Source organism: Leptonychotes weddellii, chromosome 6 (genome assembly GCF_054177405.1).
Source record: "Leptonychotes weddellii isolate Sample4059 chromosome 6, ASM5417740v2, whole genome shotgun sequence".
NCBI classification, from domain to species: Eukaryota; Metazoa; Chordata; class Mammalia; order Carnivora; family Phocidae; genus Leptonychotes; species Leptonychotes weddellii.
Window position 1 is genome coordinate 128,460,083 of NC_138374.1, and position 13,430 is coordinate 128,473,512.

Genomic DNA, 13,430 nt, shown 5'->3' on the forward strand with positions numbered 1-13,430 from the left:
ACATTGGCTCTCCCGGATCCCCATCTTGTTGACTATAGGTCTTGGGACTTATTAGCTTCCATAATTGCATGAGCCAATTCCTTATAATCTATCAGTCAATCATTTGATCTTTCTCCTATTGGTTCTGTTTCTCTGGAGAACCCTGACTCAGGCACAGGGGTTGTGCCTGGAAAGTCCTTTCCAGTTGGATTATTTTCTCTTCTTCATATTTACTTAGATGAATCACATCCACCACATGGACTTTATAGAAAAAGAAAAAAATTGTGCATTCCAAAGACAGCAGAATATGATCCTAGATTTTTGCCTAGGATGGTAAGTGGAGGCTAGCTAGCCTCCTCTGAGTACTCCCTCACCAAAACATTCCTGCTGATGCTTTGGGTTTGGTGATTACCACAGAGAAAGATCATCTCTGAAAAAGAGCAGTGCCAGGATAGAGCTTCTAGGCATTTCCTTGAGGGTGGTTACATAAGTAGTGATTATAGTGAAATTATAACATCACCCTGAAGTGCCTGGAGAGATTCTCCCTCTCCCAACTCACTTGGAAGTCATGAAATCTAGGGCTTTTGGAGTGTCCAGTGGATTTACATTCAGAAGAAAAAAAATGAGACCTCCAAGGAACACAAACATCACGAAAGAAAGGCCCCAAACTGAACAACATATACCAGAGAAAGCAGAATTAATGAACTGGGAAGAATAGGAATGTAAAATAAACTTAGTGAATATCTTCAAAGCCCTAATGAAGAGTGTTGAAAACATGAAGCAGGAATAAGAACTTATGAATATGAGCCGTATTTCCATTTGGCAATACCGACCATGAAAATAATAATAGTTGAAATAAAGAACTTGGTGGTTAAGTTGAAAGTACCCCTTTTTTCTCTTAATTTCATGAAAACATATGACTGTATAAAGCAAAAATTATAGTATTGTATTTGGGGATTTATAATATATAGGATGTAGTATGTATATAACAATAGCACAAAGGCTGGGGGTAAGTAAATGGAACCCTACAGTTATGCTGTTCTTATATTTCATGTTATATTTTATATTAACTTATATTTTCATATTAACTCTGATTAGTTGAGGATCTCTAAAAACAACAACTGAACAAAAAAAAAACCCACAAAAAACAAACAAACAAAAAAACAAATGCAAGGAGGCAAAATTTAATAGCCAGTAGAGGAATGGAATGTTAAAAAATATTCAATCAACCAAAAAGAAGACAGAAAAAGAAAAACAGAGAAATAAAAAACAAATGGGAGAAATAAAAAACAAAGAGCAAATGGTAGACCTGGATCCAAGACATCAATAATTAAATTGAACATAAATGGATCAATTTCATAGGCAGGGTTTGTAGGAATGGATAAAAAAGCAAGACTGAATTATCTTCTGTCTACAAGAGAGATACCTTAAATATAAGAACACAGGTAGATTGAAAGTAAAAGAACAGGTAGTGATATACAATGTAAACAGTAGGCATAAGAAAGTTTGAATGACTGTATTAATATCAGGCACAATAGACTTCAAAGCAAGGCATAGTGTCAGCGATAAGAGAGGCATTTCATAATCATAAAATGGTGAATTCATCAGGAAAACCTAACAACCAGAAACATGTATGTGTGTAATAACAGACCTACAAAATACATTGAGCAAAAATTGATTGAACGAAAGGGAGAAAGAATCCCACAATCACGATTAAAGATACTCTTACCTCTCTCTCTGAAACTGATAGAACAACTACACAAAAACATCACTAAGGAGATGGAAGATCTGAATAATATTATCAACACACCTTGATTTAAATGACATTTAAATTTTTTTTTAAAGGTTTTATTTATTTATCTGAGAAAGAGAATGGGAGACAGAGAGCATGAGAGGGGGAGGGTCAGAGGGAGAAGCAGACTCCCTGCTGAGCAGGGAGCCCGATGCGGGACTCGATCCCGGGACTCCAAAATCATGACCTGAGCCAAAGGCAGTTGCTTAACCAACTGAGCCACCCAGGCGCCCCTAAATGACATTTATAGAACATTATAACCAACATCTGTAGATTATACATTCTTTGCAAGTGCATACAGAGCATTTACTAAGATAGACTACATGCTGGACTATATAATAAGTCTGAATACATTTTCAAAAGATTAAAATCTGGGGCGCCTGGGTGGCTCAGTCATTAAGCGTCTGCCTTTGGCTCAGGTCATGGTCCCAGGGTCCTGGGATCGGGCCCCGCAATAGCTCTTCCCGCCGAGCAGGAAGCCTGCTTCTCCCTCTCCCACTTCCCCTGCTTGTGTTCCTGCTCTCGCTCTCTCTCTCTCTGTCAAATAAATCAGTAAAAAATCTTTAAAAAAAAAGATTGAAATCTTACAGAGTATGTTTTCTATAATTAGATTACAAATCACTGTCAGTTATATAATATAATATATATTATATACTATCTATATATCTATATATATATCTTTATATATATGTATAAAGATATACAAAGGACTCCTTAGAAGGAAAGGCTGATTCCAGGGCTGGGTCAGGAAACATCTAAGATGAGTCCAGAGCATCTTATTGTGACAGAAAGTCAGGAAGTGTTCAAGCCCCAGTAATGGGGATACATCAAAATGATATTGACACTGGTTTGAAGTGGTTGTCACTAACCAAATCTATGACAATTTTATAATCAAAATAAGGAATTGTAAAGGATTGAACTCATTAAATAAAATGAGAATCCCCCAATCCATATTGATATAAATAAATAAATACATGTAGATAGAGAGCGAGCTCTTTCTTACAATGGAAGGAATAATGGAATTAGAAAATACTCAATGGCTGCTAAAACTAATGAGTGAAAGTTCAGAGAGGAACAGAATATTACATGATCTCAAAGGATCTTCCAATATATTACTTATTATTTATGAAGGAAAAAATACTACTGTTACAGTGGAGAAATATGGCAGGCACCACTTTCTATCAAGAAACCTCAGACAAGCCCCGATTGAAGAACATTCTACAATAACTCTTCTTCTATTGAAGAGTCTGCAGCGTTCAAAAATGTGAAGGTTGAGAAAAGGGCTGAAGAAATATTCCAAATAAAAGGAGATTAAAGAGGGGGGTGCTTGCCTGACTCCATTGGTGGATCATGCAACTCTTGATCTTGTGGTTGTTGAGTTTGAGCCCCACGTTGGGTGTAGAGATGACTTAAAAAAAAAGGAGGGGTGCCTGGGTTGCCCAGTCGGTTAAGTGACTGGCTTTTGGTTTTGGCTTGGGTTGTGATCTTAGGGCTGTGATCTCAGAGTAATGGGATTGAGTTCCTCCCTCCTCCCCAGCTCCTCGAATAGTGCAGAGTCTGCTTGGGATTTTCTCTCCCTCCCCCTCTGCCCCTCCACCCCACACTCGCGTGCACATTCTCTCTCTCTCTCAAATAAAATAAATAAATTTTGTTTTAAAAAAGGAAGATTAAAGAGACACAAAATGCATCACCCTGGATTGGGTACTGGATTGGGAAAGCACAATAGCTCTATGCCATTAATGGGACAACTGATGAAACTTGAATATGCACTCTGAATTAGATAACGGCATGATATCCATGTTAATATCCTGATTTTGATCACAGAACTGTGATACCTAAAAGTGTGTTCTTGCTTTTAAGTAAAAAGACACTAAAATATTTAGGGATAAATGTGCCTGATGACATCTCCAAACTTACTCTTAAATGCTTAAAAAAGCCCGCACATATAGAGATAATAGATAAAGCAAATGGGGCGAAATGTAAATAATTGGTGAATCTGGGTAGACTATCTGGGAGTGCCTTGTGCTCTTCTTTCAATTTTTCTATAAGTTTGAAATTATATCAAAATTAGAAATTATCAACAAAACCAATGGAGAAAAAGTTGTTTAGTACGAGTAACTAAAATAGTGGAGAGCTAAATGCAATCATCTGTCCATTCTTTTTTTTCTTTATGTTATGTTAATCACCATACATTACATCATTAGTTTTTGAGGTAGTGTTCCATGATTCATTGTTTGCGTATAATACCCAGTGCTCCATGTAGTACGTGCCCTCTTTAATACCCATCACCAGGCTAACCCATCCCCCCACCCCCCTCCCCTCTAGAACCCTCAGTTTGTTTCTCAGTGTCCATTCTTAAGGGAACAGGTAAGTCTAAGTTGGTATGTATATACAAATAATGGAATACAATGTGGCAGTCAGAATTAAAAATCTGTATATATGTATAACAACATGACTAGATCTTTATCACATACTATCATCTGACAGGAGAAATAGAATGAGATCCACAGTGAAATACTATCCACTTTTGGCTGAGTGTGCACTAGCCATTCTGCTTCTCTGAATGGATCACAAGAACCAACCTTATCATTCCCTCTCAACTTAACACTTCCTTGCCATCTGCATATTTTCTCTTAGTTCCTGGTGTCTACAATGTATTGTCAGTTTTGTTTTGATTAATTTGATCTTTGAAACCAGCCTCATGTATGTTAAGAGTGATCTATAGAATTGTGAGGCCCAAGTTGGGTCTAAAATCCTCTTGAACGTCACACTCTGTGTCCATACCATTCATCGCCCCTGTTATTGTCACTCTAGAGTCTGGTGGACATGTCAGGCCCTTCCCCTGAGAATCTAAGCTCTTTCTACTCTCCTCACACCAAACATAACACGCAGTTACACTGAATTAATAATTAAACAAAGATGTTCTAACATGAAGTCTGGAATAATTTATGTGAGACCTCCGACCCTTGGTTTCTACCGATGCCCTCAGTGAGGTCTAATCAGTGCTATTGTACGTTACAGTAGAAGAAAAAAGAATTTAAAACCTTTTGACAAATCTTAGCATGAATTACTATATCGTTTTGTCAGTCATAGCAGCTCAGGATGCAACTAATGAGAATTACATTTTCCCACAGACGGTCTGGGATGCAAAACACATTGTTCATATTTTTGGAAAAAAAAAAAAGAAGAAATAATAAAAATAAGATCTTGTGAGAGCTTTGAAGTGCCTGGGGCACAATGGCAGGTTCCTTTGTTGAACAGCGGATTTTCCTAATGCCACTCGGGGAGATTCTTATCAAACATTTCTGAGCAGCAGACAATGAGAATGAGCCAGCGTGAATAAAAGAACAGATGAGGAATGTGCTGTGATAAAGGCAGAAAGGAGGCGGGCAAGCGCCTGGGTCCTCACTGAAAACAAATACCTCAAGGTGGGGAGAGAGACGCACTTTATCTTTGGCATTCTTTTTATAGCTCTGATCCAGAACTGTTTTGCCTTGAAAATGAATGGAGTGCCGGGGAGAGCCGCTCGGCCTTGTTCTTTGGCCTCTGTGTCGCACCACGCAGCCATTTTAATGAGTTATTTCTCCGAGTCGCCCTACCAGGCAGGTCATCATCAATATCCCCGCTTTCGAAGCAGAGCTTAAGTGATGCAAGGGTTGAGGAGTGACTCAGTAATGGGCCTTAAATATGTGAGGGTCATGTGGCTGAGGATGGGGAGCAGCTGTCCTGAGAGTCTCTCCTGAGTTCAGAGAAGATGCCTGCGAGCAGAGCATCCACATGGAGGGAGGGATAGAGAGGGAAAGAGTTTCCGGTCTAGGGGGAAGTGTTCTCTGTCACATCAAGAAGCTTTCTGGGGGCAGGGATCTGTCTCTTACCTCTGGGCTTGCACCATCACAGCATCTCCTAGATATATATTCCCAGAGACAAATGCTTGATTGGTTGATTAATGAATGGTATGGACAGCTACTTATGTAGGGATCTTTCAACCAAGACTAGAAACGCATTAATCTTGGCTGACTTGATCTACCAAGAAGGAAGGACCAGATGATCCTACAAGGTCACCACTGTTTCTTGGGTTCCATAATTAGCTCCTATCTGATACTGGCTCTGTTCAATTCAATTGAAAATTCGATTGAGTCACTATTTCTTGATCATCTGCTATGTGGAAGGCCATGGGCAAAGCTTTGTGTGCATTGCAGAAATGAATTAGTCATGGCCCCTGCCCTCAAAAAAGCAAAAGGTAGAATGGGAGAGAAAGAAATGCATATAGCTTATTACATTACAGGTGTTGCAGAATATGAAAAATGCTAGCTAGCCATCAATCAGAATTCATGAGATCATGGAGTAGGAAATGGTGCACTCCAGTTTGGGAATTGGGAGAAGAGTGATAGTAAGAACACAAACTAACATTACTGTGTGCCAGGCAAGTGATAAGTGCTTTCTTTGGATTATTTTCTTGAATTCTTACAATAACCACGTCCAATATGTACTAATGCTATTTTCATTTTGCTCATGATAATCTGGAAGCAGGAAATTAATTGACTTACCAACAAGCAGCAGAGACAGGATCAAAGCTGGCAGTCCAACAGAGCTCAAACTAAGTCTTGGAGAAAATTAGCACATGTGGGAGTCCAGTCTCTGGACCAGGTGTTTCATATAGATAATTCATTTACTGCTCATGATAACCCTGGAAATTATATTATCATCTCCATGTTACAAGTCTGAGACTCAATGAGATTAAATGCCTTGACCAAGTTACATGGCTGATAAATACCAGACGGGGCATTTAAACCCAGGCGAGTGTGGTCTCACAATATGCCATTTCCCCCACTAGCACAATGCTGCCTTGAGGAAAAAAAAAAAAAAAGCGGCCAATAGTCCCTGAGGGCCTCAGGAACTCCAGGAAGGCAGTCATGTGCCATTGAAGGCAATCAAGAGATCTTAGGCGTGGACCTGAGATCCTGCCCATCCATGTCTCCTGCTCACTACAGGTGCATCCGCATAGAGGAACTGCCACGGGTAGGACTGTAGCAATAGCAGATTTTAGGTAGAGCTTCTGTCATTTAAGAACTGGTCAAGTTGTCCACAGGGCAGTTGTATTAGTCATCTATTGCTGCGGAACAAATTATCACAAATTTAGTGGCTTAAAGCAATACCCATTACTATCTCACAGCTGCTGTGTATCAAGAGTTTGTACATGGGTTAGCTGGGTCCTCTGCTTAGGGTCTCACAAGGCTACAGTCAAAGTATTGGCCTGTTGTGTTATCATCTGGAGCTGAGGCTCACTCCTCTTTCGAGCTCATTCAGATTGTTTTGCAGATTCTGTTGGCAGAATTCTGTTCGTTGTAGTCATAGGACTCCTCAGCTCCTAGATGCTGCCCCTCTCCATAGGCAGTTCACAACATAACTTTTTGCTTCTTCAAGGCCAGTAGGAAACTATCTCTCTTCTGAGGAAGGAGGAGTCTTCCTTTTAAAAGGCGTACTCTAGATAAGTCATATCCACTTAAGAAAACCTCCCTTTTGATTGACTCGAAACTGACTGATTTGAGATCTCAATTACATTTACAAAATCTCTTCATCTTTGCTAATATAATTACCTTAATCATAAGAGTGACACCCCATCCTCCATACAGGTTCTGTCCACACTCAAGGGGAGGGGATTATATTGGACATGTACACCCAGGAAGTGAAGTTTTGGGGCCATCTTAGAATTCTGCCTGGTGCGTGGAACTCCTTCCTGGTGCCTGTGGATGTGTTGGCCTCCTTCAAGTTAAAACAGGACTCCATTCCATTATGTAGGCAGGGCCAGAGCAGAGTCCGTTGGTGAGCTGCATGTGCTTTGGAATTCTGCGTGTCCATTTCCTCTCGTGCAGGGCTCACCTACCACCCATCACTCAGCTTTGGTCACGGGTCAGCATTTCCAATGAAAGATTTCATGGGAAAACAGCAACATATATGTCTAGAGTTGATTTGGTGATTAGCTTGGGTGATTATCTTTTAATTATCTCTGTTTCCCCTCTCCCCCATTGTTGTCAACAGTCAAGACTTAGTTGTACATATTATTTATTGAAAGAGCTGAAGAGGAAAAGGCCAAGGCTAAGGCCAAATAATTGAAAGGAAGCAACATGTCTGAGGACATCTAAATGTCAATTGATGGAATCAGCTTCTAGAGTTGAAGATTTTATCTTTAAACAGTCTTGGGAAGCTGCTATTCAACCAAGGAACTCTTATAAATGAAATTGGATTGCCTTTTCAAGGGTTGTCTATTGAGACCCCACCTTAAGGTTGGTTTGTTTTGTTTTGGTTTTATTTTGTTTTGTTCTGTTTACCATTTTCACGTATACACGCTCAGCCTAAAAAGGACTGGACAATGAAAAAAGGCCAAGACTGTGACACTAAGCAAATATGTAAGAAAGAAATTTAGGGATTTTAATCTCATTTAAACATGTCCACAGCTTCGATATCCTTAGACAGTTCACGCAGTAGTACTGCCAAAATAGAGAAGGCTTTTGCTCCAAAGTCAACTCTGGTGGTGAGCCTGCTTTTACTGAACAAAAGCAAAGACAAAAACCCAACAAAACCCCCACCATCCTGATCAAAGGCGGATCCTTCCAAGGTCCTCAAGACTGAAGAGGAGTTTATTCCTACCCACCCTCCATGGCTTCAGGGATTAAGTCCGCTCAGAGCACAACCAGCTCACAAAGGCTCAGCTCCTACAGCTGGGTGAGAAGAGCAGGGCAGAGGGAATTTTGGACTTGACATCTGGGCCCAGACTAGGACCAGGTTGAGCCTGGAATCGGTTTTCAGGCCCCATCTCCTCCTCATCACCCACCCATTCCAAATTCAGCCTTGAAGGCCTTGGTGACTTTAAATATCTTTCTGGGTCTGTAATGAAGATGCTTATAAATATTACAAGAGATTTATCACTTCAGTGTGAAATTCTCTGATACCAGCAGGGAGTTTTTAAACACAACTGGCAACAAGAAGCATATGGTCAGAGATTCAAGTTACAACTTTTTTTTTTTATTGTTGTCTGCCAAGGACAATATATTTTTTTCCCTTCTTCAAAATAAACATTGTGCAGGAATGTGCCTCAGCAAATGGCTGGGGTTCTATTATATTTCATGCAGCTTTCTAAACAATTTCCAACCCTGGGCTGGCCTGGTGTCAAACAGAAGGCAACCAACAATAGCAAAATCCCATTAAAGCTGAGAAGGTTCCTTCCTGAGGTGAGCCTGGCCAGAAATAGTCATCTTGGCTCATTCTCCAGTTTGGCACCGGGGACTAATAATGCACAGTCTCCTAATGGAAATTATCTAATTTCATCCAAAAGCTCCTCCAGAGAGAGCCGGGCTGACGCACTAACAGTCAATATAACAACATTCTTCTTGAAGTGCTGAACAATGGGCCTTTGGAGAGACTGTGATAAACCACGTCAGACTCCGGACAAACATGAGTGTAAAAATAGGCATCAGAGGCATTGACCCAGCCACCTAATTTCTCAGGAGGGAGGCCCACGGAGGTGGGTTTGTTCAGAGGGCTTGCTGGGAATACATCAGACCTGGTGGGAGAAGGATAGTGGGGAAAGAAAGGAAAAGGAGTGGGAGAGAGAGAAAGAAAAGATAGAACAAGATTAAGAATGGGGGGAAATTAAGAAAGTGGTAAATGAACGAGAGAAGAGTTCATTGTCCATCTGTGTCCAAAGTATCAGCCACCTTATATGGTCGGTTAATATAAATCATGCTTTGGGTGTGATTCCCATAAAAATCAGAGAGCTGTTTTTCAAATTCTCTGTGCAAGGAACAGACAGCAGGAAATAATGCTCCATTTAAAGATATATATTAGAGTCCTGTGAAATATATATATACACACACACACAGACACACACATAGGAGTTCTATAACACTATATAATATATATTATATATAGAATGTACCTATAATTATGTGTAATTAACTATATCTAAATCTGTTTGCCTATCTATCATCTATCTATCTCTATCATCTACCCATCAGTTATGTAAACTATCCTGATAACACTTTTCTCAAACCAATAGGATCATCCTGAGGCATACAGCTGGTGTTATGTTTTCCATGTTATTACTTGTTTCATGAATATTTTTAGCTCCATGTAACTTTTAAGCTCTCCAAGGGTAAGAACTAGCTTGTGTCTATAATGGTAATTTACATTAAGACAATAAGCATCAGTCAAAACTGGTGGTTGATTGATCAGTTAATTATGGAATCCCATAGTCTTGAAATGTCAGAAAGTCTCTCGTGTGAGCATTTCAAGAAAAACTGGAAAACTTCTTCAAGATGAATTAAGTCAAGGCTAAAACCTATGTCAACATTTCCACACCCACTATCCCTTCCTCTCTCTCTTCCCACCAACAAATTAAAAAAGAGTCTAGGTCCTGGAATAAGGAAAGAGTGCCCTAGACCTGAAAGCCCTGAGGTGGAGAGATCACAAGAAATTTTCTTTGGATCTGATGTGAGAATTTGCAATTCTAGACTGATGCAAGATTATACTCTGGCTGCATTCACAACACTGGAATTATATTCAGAGACTGAATCAAAATAGCAGCTTGAGCTTGCGAGTCGGCCTTTTCTGCTTCTTCCCAAATCTGGATATATATTGAATACACTGATAACACTTGTGTCTGGGGAGGGAAACTCTGTGGCTGGGGAAAACCAGAGTGAAAACGCAACTTCTCTGAATATGCTTTTATTTCTTTTCAAGTTTGAAATATGTGATTATAACACTATCAATTTTTTTTTTTTTAGAGCGAGAGCATGAGCTGGGGCAGAGAGAGGGAGAGAGAGAGAGAATCTTAAGCAAGCTCCACACACAGCATGGAGCCTGACTCGGAGCTCTGTCTCACAACCCTGAGATCATGATCTGAGCTGAAATCAAGAGTTGGATGCTTACTGACTGAGCTATCCAGGTGCACCTACACTCTAAAAATTTTAAAATTAAATTTAAATTAGAGTATTTCTATGAGATAAAATGGAATTTAGGACCAAAGTTTAAAAGGAAAAGGAAATGGATTTATATTAATTAAAAGTAGTCTACCAACGAACCATGAGAGACCATGGACTCTGAAAAACAAACAGAGTTCTAGAGGGGAGGGGGATGGGAGGATGGGTTAGCCTGGTGATGGGTATTAAGGAGGGCACGTTCTGCATGGAGCACTGGGTGTTATACACAAACAATGAATCATGGAACACTACATCAAAAACTAATGATGTAATGCATGTGATTAACATAACAGTAAAAATTAAAAAAAAAAAATAGTCTACCAAGAAGTTGTTAACCTCAGCATCTAACAACAACTTCAAAAAAATACAAAATAAAACCAATAGAAAAGCAAGGAGAAACTGATGAAGATACAGAAAAAAATCAGTTTAAATACACAAAATAAGTAATGATATAATAATAGCTTTTTTTAAGAGGTTTTCTGTTTTGGTTTTTTTAAAGATTTTATTTATTTATTTGACAGAGAGAGGCACAGTGAGAGAGGGAACACAATCAGGGGGCAGTGGGAGAGGGAGAAGCAGGCCTCCTGCAGAGCAGGGAGCCCAATGCGGGCCTCGATGCGGGGCTTGATCCCAGGACCCTGGGATCATGACCTGAGCCGGATGCAGACGCTTAACGACTGAGCCACCCAGGCGCCCCTAATAATAGCTTTTGAATAACATGTATATACCTAATAGATATGTGTAAAACTTGGCGGTTCACCAGGGATGACAACAGATTATTTTTTAGAACATTACAAAAATGAGATCATATGTTGAGCCACAAAAAAGATACCAACACATCCACAAATAAATGGAATCATACAGGTTGCATTTGCTGTGTGTAATGCAATAAAAATAAAAATAAACAAAAATGACCATCACACACACATATTAATTTTTCCACTTGGAAATTTTTTTTCCACTTGGAAATTTTTAAATGTTTTCCTAAGTTTTGGGGGTTAAAACTAAATCAAAACTATTTAGAAATAAATGTTAAGAAGAAAAGTTATCAAAAAAAATTTTATGGCTGAAGCAATACTCAGGAAGTTTTGGAGTTTTAAAATGTATATCTTTTAGGAGATAAAAGTTTAAAAAATGAAGCATTCAACTCGGAAATAATAATCACAAAGTTAAATATAAAAGAAGAAAATAATAAAATAGAAAAATATTAGTGTGCATATACATATTTGACCACTTTAAAAGGAAACTATTGTGTTTTGAGGGGATTTCTTCTGTTGAATATATTAAAATGGACACTGTCAAATATCTATTTAAAGAAAGTATCCATGCTTTCTACTGAGAAATCAATTGTTTATCCTGAGAATTCCTTATGTGTGTTGAATATTTCTCTCTTGTTGCTTTCCAAGTTTTTTTTTTTTTTTTTTTTTTGTCTTTCAACAGTCTTACTATGATTGGTTTGGGTATAGATCTCTTTACATTTATCCTACTTGGAATTGGTGGAGCTTTTTGGGTGTGTAGATAAATGTGTGTGGTCTTTTTTTAAAGTGAATTTGGGAAGTTTTCAGACATTATTTCTTCAAATATCTTTCCTACTGTTCCCTCTTCTCCTTCTCAGACTCTCATTATGTGTATGTTGGTGCAGTTGGTTTGGTGATGTCCCACAAATCTCTGAATTTCTGTTCATTTTCCTTCATTCATTTTTGTTTCTGTCCCTCAGACAGGTAACCTCATTGACCTATTGTCAAGTTCACTATTTCTTTATTTTGCAACTCAAATCTACTGTTGAAAGTCTGTAGTGAATTTTTTAAATTATTTATTTATTTTAATTATTATTATTTTCTTTGAGAGAGAGAGAGTGAGTGCTAGTGAGTGGGGGAGGGGGCAGATGGAGAGGGAGAGAGAGAATCCCAAGCAGGCTTCACACTCAGCGTGGAGCCCAAGTTGGGGCTCAGTCCCACGACCCTGAGATCATGACCTGAGTTGAAATCAAGAGTTGGATACCTGACTGAGCCACCCAGGTGTCCTCTGAAACTCTGTAGTGAATTAAAAATAATGTCAGTTCTTTTATTTTTCAACTCCAGAATGTCCATTCAACTCTTTTTTATTTTTAAGATTTTGTTTATTTATTTGAGAGAGAGAGAGAGAGAGCACAGCAGAGGGAGTAGCAGAGGGAAAGGGAGAAGCTGAGCAGGGAGCCTGACGTGGGGCTCGATCCCAGGACCCTGAGATCAAGACCTGAGCCACACAGGCACCCCTCCATTCAACTCTTTAAAATAATTTCTATTTTTAAATTGACATTCCTTATTTGGTGACACCCATCTCATATTTTCCTTCTGTCCTTTAAACATGGTTTCCTTTTGTTCTTTGAACACATTCATAATAGCCAATTTGGGTCTTTGTCTAGTAAGTCTAAGGTATGAAGCTTCCTTGAGACAGTTTCTCTTGACTGCTTGTTCTGCTTGAGTATGAGACATACTTTTCTCTTTCTTCACATGTCTTATAAGTTTTTTTAACTTCACATTTAAAAAAACATAATGTTACCACTCTGGATTTTAGATTCCACTCCTCAATAGGCTTTGCTTTTTTTTATGTTTGTTGCTGTAGTTGTTAGTATTTAGTGACTTTCCTGACGAATTATGTAAAGTCTTTATTCTTCATCATGTATAGTCACTGAAGTTTCT